An 11201-nucleotide genomic window follows, 5' to 3' on the forward strand; every position below is an offset into this window, starting at 1 on the left:
TTTGTGTTGTCTGATTGCAGAGGATAAGACTTCCAATATTATGTTGAATAACAGTGGCAAGAGTGGACATCCCTGTCTTGTTCCTCACCTTAGGGGGAAAGCTTTCAGTTTTTTCCCCATTGAGGACGATATTAGCGTTGGGTCGTTCATATATAGCTTTTAAGATCTCGAGGTATGATCCTTCTATCACTACTTTCTTGAGGGTTTTTATCAAGAAAGGATGCTATATTTTCTCAAATGCTTTCTCTGCATCTATTGAGAGGATCTTATGGCTCTTGTCCTTTCTTTTAGTGATGTGATGAATCATGTTAATTGTTTTTCAGATATTGAACCAGCCCTGCATCCCAGGTATAAATCCCACTCTTGTGGCAAATAATTGTTTTTAATGTATTGTTGGATCCGGTTGCTTAATATCTTGTTGAGGATTTTTGCATCCATGTTCATCAGGGAAATTGGTCTATAGTTCTCCTTTTTGGTGGGGTCTCTGTCTGGTTTTGGAATCAAGGTAATACTGGCTTCACAGAAAGAGTTTGGAAGTTTTCCTTCCATTTCTATTTTTTGGAACAGCTTCAAGAGAATTGGTGTTAACTCTTCCTTAAATGTTTGGTAGAATTCCCCTGGAAAGCCAACTGGCCCTGGAGTCTTGTTTTTTGGGAGATTTTTGATTACTAATTTGATTTCTTACTGGTTATGTGTCTGTTCAAATTTTCTATTTCTTCCTCTTTCAGTTTTGGTAGTTTATATGTTTCTAGGAATTTGTCCATTTCTACCAGAATGCCCATTTTATTGGCATATAATTGCTCGTAATATTCTTTTATTATTGTTTGTATTTCTGCTGTTTTGATTGTGATCTCTCCTCTTTAATTCTTGATTTTATTATTTGGGTCCTTTCCTTTTTCTTTTTGATCAAACTAGTTAGGGATTTATCAATTTTGTTAATTCTTTCAAAGAACCAGCTTCTGTTTTCATTGATCTGTTCCACTGTTTGTTTGTTTGTTTGTTTTGGTTTTGATAGCATTGATTTCTGCTGTAATCTTTATTGTTTCCTGTCTTGCTGTTTTTGGGTTTTATTTACTGTTCTTTTTCCAGCAAATTACATTAGGTTGTGTAGCTGAGACCTTTCTTCTTTCTTTACGAAGGCCTGGATTGCTATATACTTCCTTCTTTCGACCGCCTTTGCTGCATCCCAGAATTTTGGGGCTGTGGTGTTATCATTTTCATTGGCTTCCATCTTCTTTTTAATTTCCTCTTTAACTTCTTGGTCAGCTCATTCATTCTTTAGTAGGATGTTCTTTAGTCTCTAAGTATTATCTTTCCAAATTTTTTCTGTGGTTGATTTCAAGTTTCATAGCATTGTGGTCTGAAAATATGCACAGTAATATCTCAATCTTTTTATACTTGTGGAGGGCTGATTTGTATCCCAGTATGTCATCTATTCTGGAGAATATTCCGTGTGCACTGGAGAAGAATGTGTATTTTGCTTTAGGATGAAATGTCTCAATATATCTGTTAAGTCCTTCTGGTCCAGTGTGTCATTCAAAGCCGTTGTTTTCTTGTTGATTTTCTGTTTAGATGATCTGTCCTTTGCTGTAAGTGGGGTTTTGAAGTCCCCTACTATTATGGTATTACTATCAATGAGTTTCTTTATGTTTGTGATTAATCGATTTATATATTTGGGTGCTCCACATTTGGCACATAAATGTTTACAATGTTATGTCTTCTTGGGGGCTAGACCCCTTAATTATGATAGAATGCCTTTCTTCATCTCTTGTTAGTCTTATTTTAAAGTCTAGATTGTCTGATATAAGTATGGCTACTCTGGCTTTCTTTTGGCAACTATTAGCATGATAGATGGTTTTACATCCCCTTACTTTCAATCTGAAGGTGTCTTTAGGTCTAAAGTGTGTCTCTTGTAAATAGCATATAGATGGATCTTGTTTTCTTATTCATTTTATTACCCTATGTCTTTTGATTGAGCATTTAGTCCATTGGTGTTTAGAGTGAGTGCTGAAAGATATGAATTTATTGCTATTTTGTTGCCTGTAGAGTTGGAGTTTCTGGTGGTGTTCTCTGGTCCTTTCTAGTCTTTGTCGCTTTTGGTCCTTTTTTTCCCCCATTTTTTCGCCCCTCAGAGAGTCCCCCTAAAATTTTTTTTGCAGGTTGATTTAGTAGTTACGATCTCCTTAATTTTTGTTTGTCTGGGAAACTTTAAAAAAATAACTTTTTTAAATGTTTATTTATTTTTGAGACCAAGAGAAACAGAGCATGAACGGGGGAGGGTCAGAGAGAGAGGGAGACACATTATCTGAAACAGGCTCCAGGCTCTGAGCTATCAGCACAGAGCCTGATGCAGGGCTTGAACTCACGGACCACAAGATCATGACCTGAGCCACAGTCAGACACTTAACTGACTGAGCCACCCAGGCGCCCCTCTGGGAAACTTTTGATTTCTCCTTCTATTTTGAATGACAGCTTTGCTGTATAAAGAATTATTGGCTGCATATTTTTCTGATTCAGCACCTTGAATATATCCTTTCTGGATATAAGCCACTCCTTTCTGGCTTGCCAAGTTTCTGTGGATAGATCTGCTGCAAATCTGAGATGTCTTCCCTTGTAGGTTAAGGACTTTTTTCCCTTGCTGCTTTCATGATTCTTTCTTTGCCTGTATATTTTTTGAATCTGACTATGATATGCCTTGTCGATGGTCCGTTTTTGTTGAATCTAATGGGAGTCCTCTGTGCTTCCTGGATTTTGATGTCCTGTGTCTTTCCCCAGGTTAAGAAAGTTTTCTGCTATGATTTGCTCACAGAACCCTTCTACCCCTTTTTCTCTCTCTTCATCTTCTGGGACCCCTGTGGTTCTGATGTCGTTCCTTTTTAATGAGTCACTGATTCCTCTAATTCTTAAATTAGGCTCTTTTGCCTTAGTCTCCCTATTTTTTTTCCTGCTTCATTATTCTCCATAAATTTGTCCTCTATATCACTGTTTCACTGCTCTGCCTCATCCATCCTTGATGCCGTGGCAATGATTTGAGATTGCAGCTCAGTTATAGCATTTTTTATTTCATCCTGACTAGTGTTTACTTCTTTTATCTCTGCAGAAAGCGATTCTAATCTATTTTCAACCGCAGCTAGTATTCTTATTATGGTGATTCTAAATTCTGGTTAAGACATCTTGCTTATATATGTGTTGATTAAGTCCCTGGCTGTCATTTCTTCCTGCTCTCTCTTTTGAGATGAATTCCTTCGTTTTGTCATTTTGAAGGAAGAAAAGGAAATAATAAGGTAAAAAAATTAAAATTTAAAAATTTAAAAAAAGAAAAAAAAACAAATAAATGATGCTACATCCAAGTTGTATTTTGGTCTGGTTATTGAAAAGAGCTTTTTGGATTGGAGAAAAAAGAGAAAGATAAGGAAAGAAATGAAAAAAAAGAAAAAGGAAAAAAGAAAAAAAAAGTTTGAAATTTGAAAAAAATAATACAATGAAATAGAACAAAATGAATGATGGAAGTAAAATAGAATTTGAAAAATATACAAAAAAGTAAAACATACAGTAGAAAAAATTAAAGAAAAATATTTTTAATAAAAATTGAAAATAAAAAAAATTTTTTTTCTCTTTCTGTATTCAAGAAAAAGAAAATAAAACTGAATAGATGGACCAGCAAACAGACTGAAATATGATTCAAATTATATTGTTTTCCCCTAGAAGTCAAACTATGAAGCACTGTATAGTCTGTAAAGTAAACAGGCTGAGAGACTTGGGTTTTTGAAGAGTGAGGTTGGCCCAGTTGGGCTGGTCTTAGTGTAATGGCTCTGTTCTCCACTAGATGGCACTGCTTAGTTTACTGGGGTGGATTGTTGTATGTGCATGCGCAGGAGGGGTGAAAATGGTGTCACCCAACTACTCAGTCTCTAGTATTGGAACTCTGTTCTTCCTGATCAGCAATTGTACACCCATCCTTTGTCTCTGGCTTGCATCCACTCCCGACTTTTACATTGTCCGTGTCCAAGCTGTGAGGTTGCCAGGCAGCATCTCCCTCCTGAGTTTTATCTCAGGTGCTGCTGTATTTCCCAACCCCTCACTTTTGAGGAACTACGGCTTTGACCCATTCAGATCTTCTGGGGAAGAGTCTCACCGAGAAATGGCCAGGTGCCGGCTGCACCCAGGAATGTTTGCGGGACAGTGCTGTTGCTGATGCCCAGAGACTGAGGCTGGGTGCCAGCCTACCCCAGAAAAAGTTCACGTGATTGTGTAGCAGCAGCATTTCAGGGATATGGAAAATCACAACATACATCTGGCACTAGGCTTCACCCTTAACATCCTTGTTCCAACACCAGGGAGAATGGTTGTCCTCCAGGGTCTCCTGGGATCTTTGCCTGTTGGGGGGTCGCACAGCCTCTACCAAATGTCCTCCCAGCAGGGGAACTGCCTCTCCCCATGTTGCCTTCGGACCCCTTGGACCTCACTCTCTGCTCCTGGGTATTCGCCCTTTGCACCAGAGCACTGCCAGGTATCGGGATGCAGAGTTTCAGACTCTGCACTCCCCCTCTTTATAGAGTCTTAATGGAATTTAAACCCTTTCCTTTCTCCTTTCTCCCTTTTTTGTTTAGTCCCTGTGGGGGGCTGGGCCCCGGTGCCAGGCTGAGACCGGGTCGAGCAATGTTCCCCGTTGACTCAAGCCAACCCGGTGGTCCCCCCTCCCATTCATGTGGGAGGCCGGGCCCCGGCGCCAGGCTGAGACCGGGTCGAGCAATGTTCCCTGTTGACTCAAGCCAACCCGGTGGTTCCCCCTCCCATTCCCCCACTCTCAAGGGCATACGAAAGCCTTGTCAAGGCTGAGAAAGTTAATTCCTGAAGCCTGTGGTCTGCAGGTGTTGGCAGTAATGCTACCTCCCTTTTCCTACCCCGAGTCAGATAGAAACAAACATGGGAATTGTGTTTTGCTAGCAATCTTATCAACAAGGTCTTGTGACCCGTCTAGGAAATGCACAAGAAACACAGAACTAAATGTTTTGGTGGGCAGCAATTATGTGAAACCTGTTTATTCTTAGAATGACCTAACCCATAAGAGTCTGGTTATAAAAGATTGTGTACAGCAACAATAAAGTCGTCACTTGGGCCATCAGCCCAGGGGACCCTCCTGTTCCCAAACTTTCTCTTCTCTCTTTTTTTCTTGCATTCCCCTACCCTCAGGACCCTGACCTCAGTGTTTGTCACGCCGGCCGCGACAGTCCCCGTGGCTGTTTCCAATTTTCCACTTTCTCTCCAGCTGCTTTTGGTGGGGGTGCTTTTCCTGCACTCTTCCCTTGTCTCTGTTCTCTCTCCACAAGCAAAAACAGTTCTCAGCCCTCCACAGCTTCTCTCTCCCCCAGTTCACCTCTCCATGCCACATACCTGCTCAGTTCTGTGGTTCCAGGTTGTGCATATTGTTGTTAATCCTCAAATCAGTTTTCTAGGTGTGCAAGATGGTTTAGTGTTGATCTGGCTGTCTTTCATGGATGGGAGACACAAAAAAGATTTCCATGCTATTCTGCCATATTGGCCCCTGGTTTTTTCTTTAAAGATATAAAAGTTGAAATGAAAACCCCCCAAAATATATTTTTTAATGTTTACTCATTTTTGAGAGAGAGAGAGACAGAGACAGAGAGCAAGCAGGGGAGGAGCAGCGAGAGCACACATGGAGGGACTGGTCTTTGACTAGGTCATTATAACAGAAATAAAGGAGAAGAAGATGGGAACAGACATAGGTTGATTTGTAGATATGATGGCAGTAAATTAAGGGAATCAAGTTGATGGGGTTTTTTGCACTGTGAAATAGTAGGCTAGTTCATTTACTAAGAGTTTAGGGAGAAGGAAAGAGACTGAGATTTTAGGCCAGAGGATACATAACATAATCTTCTGGATTGTGAGTGAGCATGATGACAAGAGACTAGTGGTCTGGGACAGGCATTTCCAAGAATTCCTATTGTTCTGCTGTATGATCATTTCCAGTAACTCTCAGCGTCTTGGTTACAGTGGAGACATTCAGAGGGTTGTTTCCAGGGGGGTGCCTGTATTACTGTGGGCACTTAACCTTGGTGCTGAGGACAGTCATAGCTTCAGGGCACATATGGAACTAGCTAGGGATCCTCACTTGGTATTCTCTCAGTTGGGATCTTTTCCTTTTCCCCACTCTTTCCGAATGACAACCTTACCTTCCTTAACTGAAACAACATGAAGAAAATAAAAGCCATTTTCAGAGAACTCTCTTATCTTCTCAACACAGTTGCACCTGGACTCATTTTCTTCTTGTTATGATGGAAGAAGTATTCATATTCCTACTAATAGACAACTTGTCTACTTTTGTTCTGGATTCCATTCTGTTTTTACTTTCTTAAAGACTTCCTTTTCCAGTTATCTTGCCACCTCTTTTTCTTGGATGATTTCTATCAGCATACCAACATGGTCCACATTAGGAAACAACAAACTTCTCTTGACTCTACGTCTTCATCCAGTACCTGCCTTATTTCTTGACTGTCTTTCATGGGAGTTGTTTGCATTATCTCTGTTTCTTCACCTCCCATTTACACATATCACAATGGCTTCTGCCCCACACTCCACTGAAACTGCTCTCTCTTCAGGCCTCTAGTGACCTCTCTGATGCCAGTGCTAAGGTACAATATTTGATCTTCATCTTATTCAGCCTTTGGGTAGCGTTTGTATCCTTAACCACTGCCTCTTTCTCGAAGCATTTTCCTCTACTCTCTTGGCTTTCATGATACCACTCTCCTGGTGTTGCTGTTACCTCCCTGATGGTTCCTTCTGGTTTTCTTTTTTATCTTTAGAAAAGTCTGAGCCTCTTAAGGTTTAGTGATAAGTGTTCTTCCCTTGCCTTCTCTTTCACTGTCTTCCCTTCTCTTTCTTTTCATCTCTTCTTCCACCTTTCTCTTCATGTGATCTCACTCAATTCCATGTCTTTGAATACAGTTAAAATGCTGACAACTATCAATTTTATATTTGTGCCTAGATTTTAACTATGAGTTCAAATCCCTGTACCTAGTGGCCTACTTGAGATCTGTATCTGGATATCTAATAGTTATCTTGAATACAATGTGTTTCAAACTGACTACTTGAGTGTGCTCTTTATTCCTTTATTACTTTTTTCCCCTGAAACTGTCATTATCTTGGTAAATGGCACCATAACCTACCCAGTTTTCCAAGTCAAACACCTAGGATTCATACTTTATTTAACCCACTTTTTCATTTACTGTCAGTACTACTTCTAAAATACATCCCAAACCTCTCGATTTTTCTCCAATTCTGTTCTCCCCACCAAATCTCATCTAGTTCTAGGTTTTTCAACCTTGGCATTGGCATCATGGATTAGATAATTCTTTTTTTTCAGGGAGATAATCCTGTACATTATAGGATGTTTAGCAGCATTCTTGGCCTCTACCCACTAGATGTCAGTAGCATCTTTCCAGTTGTGAAACAAAAAATGTCTCTAGATGTTACTAAGTGCTTCTTTGTGTGGGGCATGATTTTACCCAGTTATGAACTACCAATCTAGTCTAAGATACCGTTATTACTAACATGAATTGCTGTAGTAAACTGAAAACTAATCTTTTGACTCTTACTCCTGCCTCCTGGTCTCAGATACAATTATCTATGCACAGACTACTACTGGCTGCTTCCAGTCTTATCCCCCTACAGTTGTCTCTCCATGCAGCTACTATAGAACATGTTTGATTTTTTTTTTACTGTTTACTATAGATTTAACTTTATTTTTCATTTTTTAAAATTTACATCCAAATTAGTTAGTATATAGTGAAGCAATGATTTCAGTAGATCCTTTAATGCCCCTTACCCATTTAGCCCATCCCCCCTCCCACAACCTCTCCAGCAACTCTCAGTTGGTTCTCCATATTTATGAGTCTCTTTTGTTTTGTCCCCCTCCCTGTTTTCATATGATTTTTGCCTCCCTTCCCTTATGTTCATCTGTTTTGTCTCTTAAAGTCCTCATATGAGTGAAGTCATATGATTTTTGTCTTTCTCTGACTAATTTCACTTAGCATAATACCCTCCAGTTCCATCCACGTAGTTGCAAATGGCAAGATTTCATTCTTTTTGATTGCTGAGTAATACTCCATTGCATATATATACCACCTCTTCTTTATCCATTCATCCGTCGATGGACATTTGGGCTCTTTCCATACTTTGGCTATTGTTGATGGTGCTGCTATAAACATGGGGGTGCATGTGTCCCTTCAAAACAGCACACCTGTATTCCTTGGATAAATGCCTACTAGTACACTTGCTGGGTCGTAGGGTAGTTCTATTTTTAGTTTTTGAGGAACTTCCATACTCCTTTCCAGAGTGGTGCACCAGCTTGCATTCCCACCAACAATACAAAAGAGATCCTCTTTCTCCACATCCTCGCCAACATTGTTGTTGCCTGAGTTGTCAATGTTAGCCATTCTGACAGGTGTGAGGTGGTATCTCATTGTGGTTTTGATTTGTATTTCCCTGATGATGAGTGATGTTGAATATTTTTTGATGTATCTGTTGGCCATCTGGATGTCTTCTTTGGAGAAGTGTCTATTCATGTCTTTTGCCCATTTCTTCACTGGATTATTTGTTTTCTGGGTGTTGAGTTTGATAAGTTTGATAGATTTTGGATACTAACCCTTCATCTGATATGTCATTTGCAAATATCTTCTCCCATTCTGTCGGTTGCCTTTTAGTTTTGCGGATTGTTTCCTTCACTGTGCAGAAGCTTTTTATTTTGATGAAGTCCCAGTAGTTCATTTTTGCATTTGTTTCCCTTGCCTCCAGAGATGTGTTGAGTAAGAAATTGCCGCCGGCAAGATCAAAGAGGTTTTTGCCTGCTTTCCCCTCAGGATTTTGATGGCTTCCTGTCTTACACTGAGGTCTTCAATCCACTTTGAGTTTGTTTTTGTGTATGGTGTAAGAAAGTGGTCCAGGTTCATTCTTCTGCATGTCGCTGTCCAGTTTTCCCAGCACCACTTGCTGAAGAGACTGTCTTTATTCCGTTGGATATACTTTCCTGCTTTGTCAAATTTTAGTTGCCCATACGTTTGTGGGTCCAGTTCTGGGTTCCCTATTCTATTCCATTGATCTGAGTGTCTGTTCTTCTGCCAGTACCATACTGTCTTGATGATTACAGCTCTGTAGTATAGCTTGAAGTCCAGGATTGTGATGCCTCCTGCTTTGGTTTTCTTTTTCAAGATTGCTTTGGCTATTTGGGATCTTTTCTGGTTCCATACAAATTTTAGGATTATGTGTTCTGGCTCTGTGAAGAATGCTGGTGTTATTTTGATAGGGATTGCATTGAATATGTAGATTGTTTTGGGTAGTATTGACATTTTAACAATATTTGTTCTTCCTATCCAGGAGCATGGAATCTTTTTCCATTTCTTTGTGTCTTGTTCAATTTCCTTCATCAGCTTTCTATAGTTTTCAGTGTATAGATTTTTCACCTCTTTGGTTAGATTTATTCCTAGGTATTTTATGGTTTTTTGTGCAACTGTAAATGGGATTGCTTCCTTGATTTCTCTTTCTGTTGCTTCATTGTTGGTGTATAGGAATGCAACCGATTTCTGTGCATTGATTTTATATCCTGCGACTTTGCTGAATTCATGGATCAGTTCTAGCAGTTTTTTTGTTGAATCTTTTGGGTTTTCCATAGAGTATCATGTCATCTACGAAGAGTGAAAGTTTGACCTCCTCCTGGCCAATTTGGATGCCTTTTATTTCTTTGTGTTGTCTGATTGCAGAGGATAAGACTTCTAATACTATGTTGAATAACAGTGGTGAGAGTGGACATCCCTGTCTTGTTCCTGACCTTAGGGGGAAAGCTTTCAGTTTTTCCCCATTGAAGACGATATTAGCGTTGGGTCGTTCATATATGGCTTTTAAGATCTCGAGGTATGATCCTTCTATCACTACTTTCTTGAGGGTTTTTATCAAGAAAGGATGCTGTATTTCGTCAAATGCTTTCTCTGCATCTATTGAGAGGATCATATGGCTCTTGTCCTTTCTTTAACTGATGTGATGAATCGTGTTAATTGTTTTTCACATATTGAACCAGCCCTGCATCCCAGGTATAAATCCCACTTGGTTGTGGCGAATAATTGTTTTTAATGTATTGTTGGATCCGGTTGGCTAATATCTTGTTGAGGATTTTTGCATCCATGTTCATCAGGGAAATTGGTCTATAGTTCTCCTTTTTGGTGGGGTCTCTGTCTGGTTTTGGAACCAAGGTAATGCTGGCTTCATAGAATGAGTTTGGAAGTTTTCCTACCATTTCTATTTTTTGGAACAGTTTCAAGAGAATTGGTGTTAACTCTTCCTTAAATGTTTGGTAGAATTCCTCTGGAAAGCCATCTGGTCCTGAGATCTTGTTTTTTTGGCAGAGTTTTGATTACTAATTTGATTTCCTTACTGGTTATGGGTGTTCAAATTTTCTATTTCTTCCTGTTTCAGTTTTGGTAGTGTATATGTTTCTAGGAATTTGTCCATTTCTTCCAGATTGCCCATTTTATTGGCATATAATTGCTCATAATATTCTCTTACTATTGTTTTTATTTCTGTTGTGTTGGTTGTGATTTCTCCTCTTTCATTCTTATTTTACTTATTTGGGTCCTTTCCTTTTCCTTTTTGATTCAACTGGCTAGTTGTTTATCAATTTTGTTAATTCTTTCAAGGAGCCAGCTTCTGGTTTCATTGATCTGTTCTGTTTGTTTGTTTTCCATTTCAATAGCATTAATTTCTGCTCTAATCTTTATTGTTTCCTGTCTTCTGCTGATTTTGGGTTTTATTTGCTGTTCTTTTTCCAGCTCCTTAAGGCATAAGGTTAGGTTGTGTATCTGAGATCTTTCTTCCTTTTTCAGGAAGGCCTGGATTGCTATATACTTTCCTCTTGTGACTGCCTTTGCTGCGTCCCAGTGGTTTTGGGTTGTGGTGCTATCACTTTCATTGACTTCCATATAACCGCTTGGTTAGCCCATTCATTCTTTTTTTTTTTTTTTTTTTTTTTTTTTAGTCTTTGTCTTCATTATCCTCAGTTTCCTCATCTTTATTTATTTATTTTTTCAATATATGAAGTTTATTGTCAAATTGGTTTCCATACAACACCCAGTGCTCATCCCAAAACGTGCCCTCCTCAATACCCATCACCCACCCTTCCCTCCATCCCACCC

The sequence above is a fragment of the Panthera leo genome, chromosome B1, assembly GCF_018350215.1.
Source record: "Panthera leo isolate Ple1 chromosome B1, P.leo_Ple1_pat1.1, whole genome shotgun sequence".
NCBI lineage: Eukaryota > Metazoa > Chordata > Mammalia > Carnivora > Felidae > Panthera > Panthera leo.